This window comes from Antennarius striatus, chromosome 7 (assembly GCF_040054535.1).
Source record: "Antennarius striatus isolate MH-2024 chromosome 7, ASM4005453v1, whole genome shotgun sequence".
NCBI classification, from domain to species: Eukaryota; Metazoa; Chordata; class Actinopteri; order Lophiiformes; family Antennariidae; genus Antennarius; species Antennarius striatus.
Genome location: NC_090782.1, coordinates 5414488 through 5429959, shown reverse-complemented (window position 1 = coordinate 5429959; position 15472 = coordinate 5414488). Strand labels below are relative to the sequence as shown.

At 40.4% G+C, this 15472-nt stretch overlaps 1 protein-coding gene across 1 annotated transcript in view; it reads right to left on the bottom strand.

The window, feature by feature from the left end:
* The window catches only part of scfd2 (sec1 family domain containing 2), an 85382-nt gene that overhangs the window by 50394 nt on the left and 19516 nt on the right, over positions 1-15472 (bottom strand). The gene's annotated exons all lie outside the window — the stretch shown is intronic.

Sequence of the window (15472 nt, the reverse complement as noted above, 5' to 3'; positions counted from 1 at the left end):
TAAAAAAATGTACTTTAAAAGCAACATGTTGATTAATTTGCGTCAATGGATTTTAACTATTCATTAATCCACATTCTTATTAGATGGCGTCCTGGTGTCTGCTGTAAAAACACTGTCAGTGTTTAAAATAAGTGAAACACGAGTGAGGTCATTGTTCCATTTGCTAATTTTACAACATTGTGTGGATGAGGTAACACTTAATAACAGACATTTGGTTTAATTCTTTACCTTTATTTCAATGAGCTGAATTGTTTTCTAACTATTATAATGTGCACTAGCACACACAGAGACAGATACAGACACACACACACACACACACACACACACACACACACACACACACACACACACACACACCTTTTGAGGCAGTGTTTAGATGCAGTAGCGTGTTTGTATCAGAATATTGTGCTTGAGTCCATAAAGCTGTAAATCGCTGGACCCTTAACTGAACCTTCGCTATTTTCATAACAAGGCTAAGCTCACAGAGATGTAAAATAAGGGTGTGGAGGTAATCTGTGTGATGAACAGCATGAAACTTTAATGAAAATAGAAATAGAGCAGAAAGTGGAAACGGAGACAAGAAGGTCACAGGGATAAGGGAGACTGTAAAAGATATAGCAGGACCGAAGAAGAGTTGGGAAAGATACTGAGATAGAAGAAGAATAGTTAAGTTTCAGATGATAGCATATAGGGAACGATTGTTAACAGAAGACAGTGTGTTTGTGTCCAATAGAGATACAAATGCCCCTGTGGATGTATTTCATTTTAACGAGAGTCTTGTGTGAAGAACTGTGTGTTCCTCTCACCAAAACAAACAGGCTCTCAGAATGGAGGGCTTTAGACCTTGTGGTGGACCCACTGGGGGGATCCTATGTCCGACCCAGAAGAACTCCTCACTGAGCCAAAGATGTAACACAGTCAGACCCAAAGAAGGTGAGCCGAAGCCACAGAACTGACTTACTGTCCTTGATGATGTAGTGGCTGAGGAGAAAATGTTTGAAAATGACTCCCTCGGGCGAGTTTTCACAATAAGTCAATATCAGTGTCTCTGTTGATGCCATTAGCCTGATCATCAATGCGAACGTAAACATCACAGTTATGTCACTGTGTCATCAAACACTGTTGGAAGTGACATCTGCATCGGCCCCATCCTCCAAACATCTGCTGTATCTGGAGAACCATGTACCGGTAACTCCTCCCTGCCTCAGACCCCAGTCATCCACCCTCCATCTGGGTCATTCAAATAAAATCACATCACACATTCTTCATTTTAGACATTGTGAAATCCTATTCCTCAACAATATTTCACTCAGTTTAACTACAAAATAATATTTGGAAGATTTCCTTTCCTCATTTTGCTCTTCTTGTTGACATACAAATGGAGGAGTGTCGTCTCTTTTTAGATTTATTTCTGACCAATCAACTTCACTTCAGAACCACTGGTCTGCTCAGTTGCATGACATTCACATGAACTCTGGGATTTTAAAGATTTGCGCCCATTGTCAGAAGGACACCGGTTCACTTTGACTGGAGCTGCTCTGACAGGTATCTGCAGAGAGGCAGCTTTGGCAATAGAGGCTGTCAGTATTGTACACAGGAGAGGGGAGGGATTTTGGATTAACTCTGGGCAACAATATTTCCTCAAACCTCAACTAGTAATGTCTCTACCTCCAAGCATACCAGCAGCATGATGTTATATGTGTAGGTGTTATTTTTTTGTGCATTATTGATCAGTATGTAGTCTTAATGAATAAATCAAAAAAAAGTGTCAGCTAATAAAGTTGTCAATAGAAGAATTAATGTTATTTATATTGACTTTTACTTCCATTTTCAATTTTATGTTTTCAATGCCAAGAAGGGTTTTTTATGAAAGAGCACATACATATGTGGAGAATTTGAATAATCCAGATATCACTTTTAAATATCACTTTTAAATACTGACCTTTACTCGAATGAACAAAAAATATTTTTTGATTAGCACAAATCCTGGCACAATTTATCTTTTTAAATATCTTCTTTTCAGTCCCATAGATATCTTTGCCTTTGTTGGCTACTTCAGCTATTGCACTTTAGTATGTCTTTCTGTAAACTATGCTGTATGCACAAACTGCTTCACCTCTGGTGATCTATAAAGGCTGCTCATCTACATCCCATGGTGCCAGAGAATTATTTTTTTTGCTACAAAAATGAGAATAAAGGGCATGAAGCTGAGTGAGAACACCGACTGACTGGAGATCTTTCTAGCACTGAGGTGAAACTCAACAATACCAGACTAATAGTGCTGGCACACATGCCCCCTGGAAAGGTAATTCACAGCTTGGAACAGGTTGGAGGGGAATACAGCAATCTTTCCATTTCACTTTGGATAACACTGTCAGAATATTATATTCAAATATTATGTGTTTAATCTCTTTAGCTTCATTTGACTTTTGAAGTGTCCAACATTGAAGGACCACCATGTATAATAACAACAACAATCTTGCCAAGACTGAGCGGTTAGCTTTTGTACCATTTGGACCTCCTGCAACACTTAAATTATTTTTTTCAGGTATTAACAGATAAACACAAAGAGCCCATTCAAACAACGATTATTTTGGTTTTATTTCAATAACATTTTCAAAGATATATTTTTCATTTCAGCTTTTATAAAACTTTCAAGAACTCATTGAAAATTCTGCGGGAGTCTCTATATTATAAAGTATATTTACAGATTATAAATGTATTTACAGAGTCTGTAAAATGTATTCTAAGACACAAAATGCTGATATATTCATGCAGCTTTTAGCTGCCCCGTGCAAGTTTTAGGGCAGTGCTCACGGCCTGAGCCACACCATTAAGAAATAATAACAGGAAGCTGCCATTATTATTACACATCATTACTGAATGGCACTGGTCCTGCTGCAGCGCATTAATGTAACTATTATACACAATTATATAATAACAATGGCACTGTTGAGTCAAAATAATGCTAATTTTAAAGGTCGCAATCATCCAAATACAACAATTACTTTAAAGTTCTTGAGCGCTTCACATTGTGAAACCATAGTTCTGAAAACAAACCTGACTTTGGATTGCTCCATTGTCAATACATGACTGGCATCTTACTCATGCCTTCTTTCTCTGGCATTAAGAGGGTTTGAATGAGCCTACCAGTGATTGACGGATTAATGTTTGGCAATTTCAGCCATCCTGGGGTCCATAAGGGCTCAATCTTGTCCAATCACAGAACTGGGCCAAACTCCTCCCCTGCCCAGCACAGCCTGAACAGGAAACCAGCTCCAGATGCAAACCCTGGAGGAAGGTGAGTGTTTCAGATGCAGCGGAGTACGCTAACCAGAACCAGGCCGTGCTTTCCTCACTGCCTGCCTGCACAATGAACCTTTTTCTGGGCCTGAGGGCAGGGGGAGGGGCAGGTATTGCAGGTGGGGATCCTTGCGGGAGCACGAACAAAGTTGGCTAGAGGTCAGTTGTGTTTGACCAAAGACACTTTAGACAACAGTCCCCATAGATCCATGGCAGACATCAATTTGTCATTACCTACTGAAAAAAAAAGAAGAATAGTTTTTCTTCTATTTTTTTAATCTACATATGGGCTGCATTTGCAAACATGTAATCACATCCAATTTGCATTCACAAATACAAACACACCAAGCTGGAAGAGCTACAATCAAACATCTGAAAATAAATTATATAATTAGTCGACTTTGACTCAAAAATTATGAGCAACAAGCTTACTGGAGATTTGTAAAACAGCTGGAAAACATACAAATATGCCTTCACCCTCACAGAGAGTGGAAGAATTTTGAGCATGTAAACAATAAAGTTCAGACCAAACACATGCTCTGGTAGATATGTTGTAGATCAGTGTGCCCTTTGTGAGTCCATCGGTGCACTTGCACACATCTCCGTAGGGACATATGCTCACTGTAACCTGCAGTAATGACAATGACAAAGCCAAGACCGGTTTCACCGGAAAATGTCTGTTTATTAAAAGACGGAAACTTGCCTTAAGTTGAGCGAGAATAGAAAAATGAAGTTCATCTCTGGTTCTCTTTTTCCAGCCATTATTCTGTCCTGAGTGAAAGTTGTGGACACCAGATCAAGATGCTGAACAAGTGGAGTGGAAATATGACTCAAATATGACACAAAGTGTTTGTTAGCATGCAGGAAATACATACTTTGAACTTCAGCTCTTAATCATCTACTTTCTGAGAATCAAACTCAAGAGGACAGATTTTAAAACAAAACAGCTACTAAATTGCCTCAACTTCCAAACTATGGGGTGTCAGGACCAATTTATGGATGACTCTTTCATGCAGTAGTCTTACAATCTATAATTACATTATTGGAGTGTATATCATTTTCTTTGTTAGTGTATTAAACATAATTCAGTCCAGTCATTCCTAGATTTCCCACAAGAGATCCACAGGAACGAAGGCACACATGTAAATTATAGTTCTATTTAATTTTTGGTGCGATTTACCTCACTGTAAATACTAATGCAAGCCAAACATTCTCTGCTGCTGTCGCTTCACATTATAACTTTCAAGTAGCGAAACATGGAATGGTTTTCATTGTGACACATGAAACACATATTTGTGACTGGGTTGAGCAGAGACTGAAATTGTTGATCTGTAATGCAGATCGATGGAACAGACGCTTCCACAGTGAGGGATGGAACGATAGATGGTGCAGGCGATGGAAAAGCTTTTAAAGCTGAGGTGACCTCTGGTCCGCCCCATCAGCCCGTTGGCTGTTAAGTTTGTGGGAACATAGAGACGTAAATCTTTTGCTTTAAATTGAGGCCTGAATTGCCTCACAGAGTGTGTGTGAGGTGAGTGTGTTTTGTTTCTGCCCAGCTGAGCAGCCTGATCTCAGAAGTTGGAGGGAAATCAAATGAACTCCTCCACGTGGAGACGCAGCTGAAGGTCAGCTCACAAGAGGAGTGATGGATGTGCAGCTGCCTCTCTGTCAATACAAGCATTTACATCAGTGCATTTTCACCTTTCATTCTCTATAAGCAACTGCCTCCTTATGCATCTGTCTATCTTTAATCTGAAGGCAGGAGCCCTAACCTTTTTTCCTTCTTCTGCTCTGCATGTCAAAAGTTGGCTCGGTTCAGAGCTCCAGGGCTGTAATTTAGAGGAGACGTGGGATCCAATCACAGACACAAACACACAGTCCTGTCACCACCAGCCAACCACAAGCTGGTCACTGTGGCTGGACTGTGTCTGTAAGGCACACGACACCCTGCAGGCTTATCGCACTCACACTCAGTGCTGCAGTTTCTATTGGTGCTGTGAAAAATAAGCGAGGTAGAAACTGTACGCACTTTAATGTGAAAACAAGTATCAAGGCAGTATAAGTAATGAGGCTATATTTCTGCCACATAGGCTGCAACAGATTATGGTGTTATTCACCAGATGAGAGTCGCTCTGCAGCCACAAACCCCAGGGCCATGTTAAACCTTACGCACTTTTTTCACACTGTGAGAAACGGAATCATACACATTCTTGCATAGACACACACACACACACGCACACAGACGCGCGCGCGCACACTCCTTTCTGTTGCCAAGGGTAGTATGTTGCCTCCACTGCTAACTGTCCTGAGGCTCCAGCAGAAAGAAAACATCCTGAGGTAAGCAGAGGTCCTCAAGACAAAGTAGAATGAAATACCCACAATTTATCCAATGGGATTTGGAGCTAAGCAACTGGTTTTGACATTTCGCAATCAGCCAGTTTCATTATTCATTACAGGCAATCATAAATGTGATGCGGACATGACACAACAAATTATTTGTGTTGTCTTGCATCTTGCATCTTAATGAAGGAACACGTTGTGTGAAAGATTAAAGCAGCCCATCTGATTTCAGTTTCAGTCTCACACATGGAGAGGAGTGGGGGGTGGTAGAGTGAGGAAGGCTTTTTCAAAATAAGAGTTTGGAGTGACTACTCAGATATAAGCTAATTGCAATTTTTAAGAAGCATGTCAGAACCTTAATGTCTCCATTAACATTAATGAACAATAATATCACCATTTTGTGTTTGAACACAGAAAAACATACGTTTGAATTCATTTGCTCATATTTGCATAATAGGCGGATAATAGTTTTGAAAGTTTGGAATTCAGATGCAGTGTTTGTGGAAACGTTTAGACATTAGGGGGCACTGTTGCACCACACCTAGCCCAGGAAAGCTTGAGCTCAGCCTGGATAGTTTGGTCTGCTTGTCTCTTTCCCCCCAAAATCTCCATCCCTTGGCTTGGGGAAGTCTTTGATACACAGGAAATGGACTGAAGTCAAAGCCTTGGGTATTTTTAAACTTTTAGCTGCATCAGAGGTGGATCACAGCTGTATTCTGCGTTGCTGACTTATCAATGCCAACATCTCCAACCAGGTATTGTGCAGTCCACACGATGCTTTAGTGTAGAGCGTTGCCATGGGTTTTTGCCAAGTTTTTGCCAAGTTTTTGCAGTGAAGTTTAAATAAATGATGGAAGTCATCCTGAAGAGCTACAGAGCTGTGCCGCTGACCTCTGTATTATGATATGAGTCATTACTCTGAGGTAAAGCTGGGATGCTCTATGCATGCGTATGTTGGAATGAATGCCATGGATGGGAGAGACTGTGCTTATTGTCTGAACCCCACATTATAAAGGAGGTCACAGAGGTAGTCATATTTATGGGCAACAATAAAGAGCTAATTCCACATCTGTTTTAAGGAAACTCTTAAGCCTTAGAAAGGAAGGGACGTACCGTCAGGCGTGTAGTGTTTTTTTTTTTTTTGCCAAAAATGCAGCTTCAACATAACTGTTCATTCCGCCAGACTCTCTGTATCTCTGTTACAGACACTGACAAACACGCCCGACACGGCCGCTCTTCCTCAAACATTATCAGAACACTCATTACAGGCACAGGAAATTGAGATCTCTCTCAATCCATCTTCCTCCAGACTTACTCTTGTTAACACACCTTGGAGGATGTAATCATGAATTATGTTAAGAATAAAAAATGCTAGAATATTTAACTGACATGTCATATGTGAGCAGAAAAACCCCTGCGAAAGACAAACAAGAAGGAATAAAGATAGGAGAACGGTGGAGAGAGAGGAGTAAATCTTGGGATGATGGGAACAAAATGTATTAAGACTTTCGGAAAGAGATCTTATCCCTGTCATGACGTTAGTGTGAGGGCTGGGTCACATGATTCTCCCTGATTAGTACTTTTACGATGTGAGCGAGACCAAATCTGTGTACATCAGATAAACAATTATGATCAACATGATTATGTACTGCCGGGCAAACAGTGCTCAGGGCTCTCTATGTCAACAGACCTATGAAAAGCATGGGTGGTAGGTGCGCACACAGACACACGCACACACTTCATTCTAGGCCAAATTGTAAGGCAGATACAGTATGTAGACAGATAGACAGTACTGTATAAGCTAGATTGCCTTTTGTGACTTTTAATATGCACATAAAACTTTCTGCCTTCAATTCATTCCCTCACAGTCAATGAAAGAGTACCCCAAAACCACACTTCTTCCTGTTGATCATGAGTGATTATTGTGATCGTTTCACTAATAAATACAAATCAGTGTTTGTAACTGGAGTTTTGTTTAGTTTTAATAACTAGGACTTAAGTGTTCCAGCTACTGTGGATTTTTGATGAATTTTAGTGACTACACTGTATATCTCTCCAAAGATTTGCCAGAAAACACCTCCGGATGAACAAATTAAACACTGTAAAAACACACACAGAAATGCAATAAAGGCAATGTTGGGGAAAGACCGCACAATAAACAATTACAGCCATATTCTCGTTAATTTACTGGAAACCCCTTTCACACAACAGAGACCAAAAATGAATTAGGAAAGACCGAAAGTCACACTGTGGCAGGGACTTTCAAAACAAGAGTAGATTTTAGCCTTCTCAAAAGTTTTCTTCACAAATTTTCACAGAGAACGCTTTGCTGTAAAATTAAATGATATTATTTTAACAGTAGCTTATTCCGCTGTATGTGAGCAGTGAGGGAAGAAGAAAACACTCTTAAGAGTAATGTAAGGCCTGGGACAGGGTGGCATTCTGCAACCACACAGCAGTCCTCTGTCACATGTACATGCTAATGTAAGGAAGCATGCTGGTCCCCACCAAAACACTGTCCAGTCAGAGTGGAACATGCACGCGCACATGCACGTGTACACGCACACGTATGCACGACGCACACACACACACAGAGGCAACGGGAGGTATATGTGTTATGCTTGTGTTTACTGAAGTGTCATGGGGAGGGTTGGACACAACATGAAGGCCAGAATGAAAGAGACCACAGACGTACGGCGATCCTTCTGCAGACTGCATGTCTGCAAACTAACACCCATTGCCCTGCATAAACTCCATCTGTTATAACACTCTGGATATCAACAGGGTTTACCAGAATGTCTGTATGGCAATTCATTTGAGCATTGACCCACATTTCAAGTTGGGGACAGAGACCATTGGATGCAAACAAGGATGGGGAAGAAGCAGAGTTGGAGTCAGGATGGAGACAGACAGACTGAAGACTAAATGGCTCAGTTCTCTTTATATGTGTGAAAACAAAACATTGTGCTGCTCTGCTGACACAGGTTTAACACACAGGCTGAAAAAGTACAATACAAGCAACATCCGCCATGGTTTCCACTGCACAAAAATTCCCAGTGCCGTTAAGCCCAGAGCTCAGCTAAAAAAAACAACTTGAGGGGACGAGACAAGTACAAACTGTTACTACAGTTAAACACCTCTCGCTTCATTGACTTTCTGTGTCGAGGAAAAAGTACAAAATTCTCTCTATCACTGCCCCACTGTATCTCTGTCTCATCCTCCTCATCGGTTTGCTTGTGAAAATGTAATTCTGCTGTGTTCAAATGATATAATCTCTTTTGACATGAAAAAATCCCCCTAGACTCTGAGATATTTGAAAAATGACAGTCTTATATTTTAGACAAATTAAAAACTGTAATAACTCATAACACAAATCAAATCACTGAGGTTTTTGTGTGCCTGAGATAGTGGTGGAGAGGGAGTAGAGACATGGATGGATTACACCAAACACAGGCTAGACTAACTGTATTTCTCTAGACCATTCCAGACGCTAGAATTATTAATATATCTCCCCCGTGAATCTAAGGGATTATCTTCACAGAGTTATTAGGTAACAAATTATATTCCCATCACACTTGCTCGTCTCAGAGACTGATCACCTCCAATATTTTCTGATCTATTACGTTGATGGTTTATCTACTAGTGTGTCTGGTGAAGAATTAAAATACAAGTTTGTGGTCTTACATCAACAGGGGATGTTTTAAGGGATGGTAGATGTTTCCAATGTGATTATCATCCCATCACCTATGGGGGTCCTCATCCCAGGTGAGTCTTGTATTATAGACAAAAGCAGCACCGCTGAAAATCTCTGGGCTATCTTTCAAGTAAAGAATGACAATGTGCCACAGCATGCGCACCAGTGTTTGACTTGCTTCTCTAATAAATAAGGGCTGATGTCTACTAGTAAATCCTCAGATGCCCCCAACCTTTGTCTTTGTACACCGATGAAATGTTTCTCTTTCTCGTCTTCTCCCATTATGCCTGTCCTTCCTGAACAGATGGTAAACACATCACTAATGCCTTGTCTGTCTGTTTGTCTTGTATGTGACGCTGTGCAGAGCCCAGTTGCTAAACAAGGACTGAATACATCATGGTGACATCTCCAAACAATACTAAGAATTACAGTATCATGGTGTGCTTGAGGGTCCAAGAGTATCTAGCACGAAAATTGCACTGTCTATTTGAGAGTTGTCTTCAGAATGGGTTTAAGGCATAAACCATAAACCCAGAACTGTTATATGCAACATCTCTGTCAATACTCGACTGCACTGTAATCAAAAATTGAAATTTCAAGACATTTTGCACTTACCAGTGACTAGTTGATCAACTGAATATCTTTAAATTGTCACTGCCAGTAATTACTGAGTATTTCAAACAACCGATGCATGGCTTAAGAGATTTTTTTAATGATAAATTGTCAAGTTATATTAAACTGAATCATACTAAGGTTAGAGTGGTGGGTTTGCCAAAACAGAAACCTACATGTGCAGTCACTTTGAGCTTGGGATACTTATAATTTGTCACCACATCTCACTGTTTCCTTTTGCTCTCCAAACTAAAAAAATGTTGGATTGATTAAAAAAAAAAAAACATTTAAAAACTGGTTCAAAGTTGAATATTGCAGTAACAATAATAAGGCAATACCAAAAAGGAACATCTGTGAGGTTTTTTTTTAACATCAAATCTACCTCCAAAAAATATTCTTTATAACATTAACAATATCACATATTGTATATACAACATGCAGATATTATTGACAATTTTGAACTTCAGAAGAACAGAGTTTGGTATGCTGCCGTTTAAACTAAGCCACATGTTATGGAAATCTCAACTGATGATAATCTTACAAGATATAATAGTTCAAACCAGTTGAAATATAATTCAATGCCCTGAAACGAGTCCACACAAATAAAAAATAAACAGAAAGCTGAGTCAGTATTACTCAACAAAGACTGAATAGCATGAGCACACACTTTAAATTGTTTTTGTGAATACCTCCAGACATGTATTAAATTGTCTTATTTTGTTACAGTGTATGATGGATTTGGAGAAAATGTTTTTGGAGGAGTTTTGTCTATTCAAATAATTGAAAAAGTAAAGTAAGTAAGGCTGAACAGTCAGCCCACTGCAGACTGCACATATGCAACCTTGCAAAAATAACCTCTGATTTGTTATGTTTTATACAGGATGTGGAGTCCTGGTTGGTGCAGTGTGGATGAGGATATCTGGACTCTAGATGTTCTAAAATGTGCAGCATGTTTTCACTGTGTCGCTTGAGTTCATGATTAATTTTCATTACAAAAATCAGTTAAAAAACAAGTTAAAATATATGTCTGTTTCAAGATGACCTCCCGAAAAACAAACACATTCATTGAATGATACACACAGTAATTTATTATGTCATATGATGGCAGTAGTTCAGTCTACTGGGTCTTGGGTTGATGACTAAAGGGTGGCTGATTCAAGACCCCATGGAAAAAAAAAATTGGAGTGTGAACTAGCAGTGGGAGGTGCCAGTTCACCGCCTGAGGTGCCCTTGAGCAAGGAACCATCACCTCACAAGTTGCTCATTGGGGCATCCCATGAGGAAGCTGCCGCCACTCTACCTGTGTGTGTGTGTGTGTGTGTGTGTGTGTGTGTGTGTGTGTGTGTGTGTGTGTGTGTGTGTGTGTGTGTGTGTGTGTGTGTGTGTGTGTGTTTTTGGGCCTGTACCCCATATGTATAAGCATATGATGAACTAACTAGACTGGATTTGATTATTATTATGCCATCACAACTACCCACCACTACCAACCTCGTTTGGGAGGGTGGTAGTGGTTTTGCATTACAACAAAAACAAGAACAAACAGGCACACATGTGTGTCTCCACATACAACATTCATGGAACAATAGAACAACAACATGTTGGCATACAAGTTTGCTTCAAGTGAAAACTAGAGTGAAAAGGACAGGACCTAGTGAGGTCTTCCATTACATGTTTTAAAACTAAGCTTTCCTATTGGATGAAATGCAGCATAGAAGACTGGAACAGCTTAGTCTTGGCTTCATCTGGCACACATAACAAGCGGTGGAAACTTTTCAACAAAGACTATTGAAATTCACTATTGTACAATAACCCATGTGTTTCAGTTACTTCAACACATTCTATGTATCTATGTCACATGTAGCGTATTGAAAATAAATCTTGTGTGTTCTGTCTAGCAAACATATGGGCAATTGCACTAAATATATCCAGCATTTTGGCAACCGTTCTGACAAATCCATATACAAATATTTTGTCGATGCGTACATGTGCTCGCATCGGCCACTCTGGTTTCCGTCTCTTACAAGATGTTATAGCATTGCGGCTGCCGTCCTTCACACTAACGTGGATGAATCCCTCTGCCCAATATAAAAGTTGCAGCCCTTATTATTAGATACATTACAGAAATCGACAAAGAAAGATAAACAAGTTAGGAGAGGAGAAAGATAGACACCTATTTTTTTTTAAACATACATGTCAATCTGTTTCCAAGACAGAGGAGTGGTCCTATCTTCAAAAATCCCTCAATAGATGAGTTTAATTTCCAGTTCATACAAGATGATGCCAAGAACAACAAAAGGCAACCTTGCCAAGTACAAAAAGAAGGAAAGCTGTATGCAGTCTGCTCATCCAAATAGCTAACAAATGCAAATACAATTTCAAGTTGAAAGCAGAATTCAAAATTAGATACAGCTGTTGTCACGACCTACAAACATTGTAACATTGAAAGTTCGAGCAGACTGGGGTCTGTAGACTTTGGTGGCTGAAGTCAAACAATGAAATGCTGCTTGGACTTGTCTTAGATTGCACTCCTACAAATCTTTGAAACATTTAATCAAATAAAGCCGTCCTTAAGAGTCAAAGGTCTCAAGACACCACACAGGGCACAGGACAGATTGAAATTATTATTGCTGACATGGCATATTGATTTGACACACACTTTCAAACACTGTCAGAAGTGGTACACTCACTTAACTGGTAATAAAGACCACGCTGACCCTGACATAGATACACATATGAAACAAATATAGTGCTCCACCTGATCATACACTCAAACCACTTGGAATCAGCTCGACATAAGTGTTCACAAGTGAAGCAGTGCCCCAGGGAGACCTGGGTAATTAATGACAGAGCAATGGTGGCAGGAGTCTGTCTCTGATTGACCCAGTTTGACCCTCACTGCTTAGTTACCATGGTTATTGGACAGCCTAGGTCTCATTGGGTAACTGGATGATATCCTGGGGCAAGAAGGTGCAGGGTGGGCATGAGTGAACAGAAAGGTGGGGTACAGATATAAGGAGGTGTGAACTGAGCTTAGAGATGGGTATAATTACAAACTACAGCAAAGTAGGGTATTACTAATATACTCTGTCTCTAAATTGTCAGAAAGAAAATGAGTAAATCATGATAGATTACTCCAACCTGACTTATTAGAAAGAGCATCATTTAAGTATACAATGTGACAAGAGGTGGTCTCTGTGTCCATGTTCAACAAGAAGAGCTTCTCATTTGTTACTGCTTGCCAATATAATTTTACTCTTAACTGATCAATCATGACAAAATGCCCAGCCAAGCTAGAAATCTGTAATCTGGCTTTAAGAGGTCAATCGGCATCTAAAGAAGATATCCAAAGGTCCTGGAATGTTTCTTTGTCTCCATTTCATATGAGACAGACACACACAAAGGCACATATCCTGTGGGCTGTGACCTCCCCTGGCCTGTGCTCAGCAGGTAGTGACAAATGACCTGATAGATAATCTGTCCTGAGGTGTGGCTTTTCGACAGCGAACAGAGAGCCTGTTTGTGACAACGGGAAGTCGAGACACTGTTACAAGAATAAGCACATTAAAGGATGCACATGCATGAATGCTCGCACACACAAATGGCTGCACACACACTGCTTTGCAAGCACACCTGGTTCTAGTTTGCATCTCATCCTAGAAGAGATGCACGCAGTGAGCAGCAACATGTTAAATGAAGGAATTGTGCCACTCAAAGCTGCATAAAGGTATGAAGTGGTTCATTGGTCAGTTTAATCTGAGACACTGGGTCATTGTTGGGTTTCTTGCTACCCCCGCCATCTTCCCAAATGGTCAGCTTTTTATTTGGCCTTACTTATTAACAATCCAAGAGTGAATGCTAGGCATTGTGGGATTTACCCCAGTCTGTGGTGTCTTGTTGGAGTATGTTCAAATGAAGTTTGACGCCAGGAGACCAAGTAAGCAGACCACACTGACCTGATTCACCAGGGATATAGAGTGTGGGAGCTCCCCCACTGATTTTGCTCCCTAGACCACCTCATCCAGACATTGCAAGATGACAATGCAGCTCAGCAAATTAAAAGTCTGAATTACAAAAAGAGCCCTGAAGTGGAGAGATCAATATGGACAATTTCCATAAAATTTCATCCATTTCATTATGCAAGCTCGATCTGAGCAAGAAAAACCTTTGGCTGAGGCTGTGAGAAACATTCAGTCAAAATCTTGTACAGCCCCAAAGACATATTTGAGTAGAAAAAAAAACTGGCCACATGAAAACTCGTCCTAACACAAGGGTTCTGACTCTACAGTTTAACAGCCACAGCAAACAATAGAGAATTTAAAAAAAACAAAAACAAAACTTGCATACACACATGTGGGGGATCCAACTGACTCAGTACAGTTTAATGTATCGAAGAAGAGAGCTGCTATTAGTAAAAGAGAAAATGTTTCTTAAACCCCTATGACCTCATCCTACTCTCAGTTTAAACATTCTGAGAGCTGTAACTCTAATTCTACATCAATTAACACCAAAGCAATTCCTGTAAGGATTCAGTTCAGTGGACTGAGACATGGTTTTAGTAAAAAAGATGCTTAGCAGAACATTTAAAATGCATCACATGCAAATTACTACTGCACTGAAAAGTGTGGAGCCACTGAGGTTTAACACAAAGTGACTTGATTGAGTCCTCTTGTGTTCAACAGATTGAGAACAATCACAGACAGCAGGATGGCGAAGCCATTCGGGAGAACTAATGCAGAAAGCGGAATGAGCCAAGCACCTTTCTCTCTTAGAGAGGAGAGGTAATGATAACAGGAAGTGAGATGAGTTGGTCTTGCCCTCTGGCCTACCAGCCCATCACCTCTGCTAAAAAGGTCCCTCTCTATAAACAGGCCTCTCTGAGCCTATTAAACAGATAGTACATTAGGCCAGAGCTCTGCATAACAATGTAAACACAGCCGTCTCAGGGTACCGGCGTTGAGAGGTGGGGGAGAGAGGAAGAACATTTCGGATGGGGGATATTCTTGAGTCTTCCTGGGAGTAAACTCCATCACTGCTCTTCTCTCCCATTGCAATCCTTCCCAACTAAACACAGGAAGGAAGAGATAGGTAAATAACTCAATCTTCTGATAAACCCAGCTTTCTTCCATTTTTAGAAAGCTTGTTATGTTACAAAATACAGTTGACTTTAGAGGAGCACAGACATTCATGTTGTGTGTGTGTATGTGTGTGTGTGTGTGTACACGATACAGAGAGGCCCATGTTTGAAGAACACAAGACAAAAATATGCAGTGAACACAACATATTAAACGGGAAGTGTGAGATAAAGTGTGGTTTGAAGGGATAAAGAGAGAGCGATGGGATAGAGCCGGAGAGACTATGGCTTCTTCTTTGAGCAATCCGGTGTTGCTCCACTATTGACAGGGCTATAGGGTGGATATACAGGGTTAGATGATGGAGAGTACTGAGAGTAGATAGATGGAGAGACGATCAGTCCAGGTCAGGCCACATGTGAGGCAGTTAAACAGTGGGGAACAGGAGAAGGTC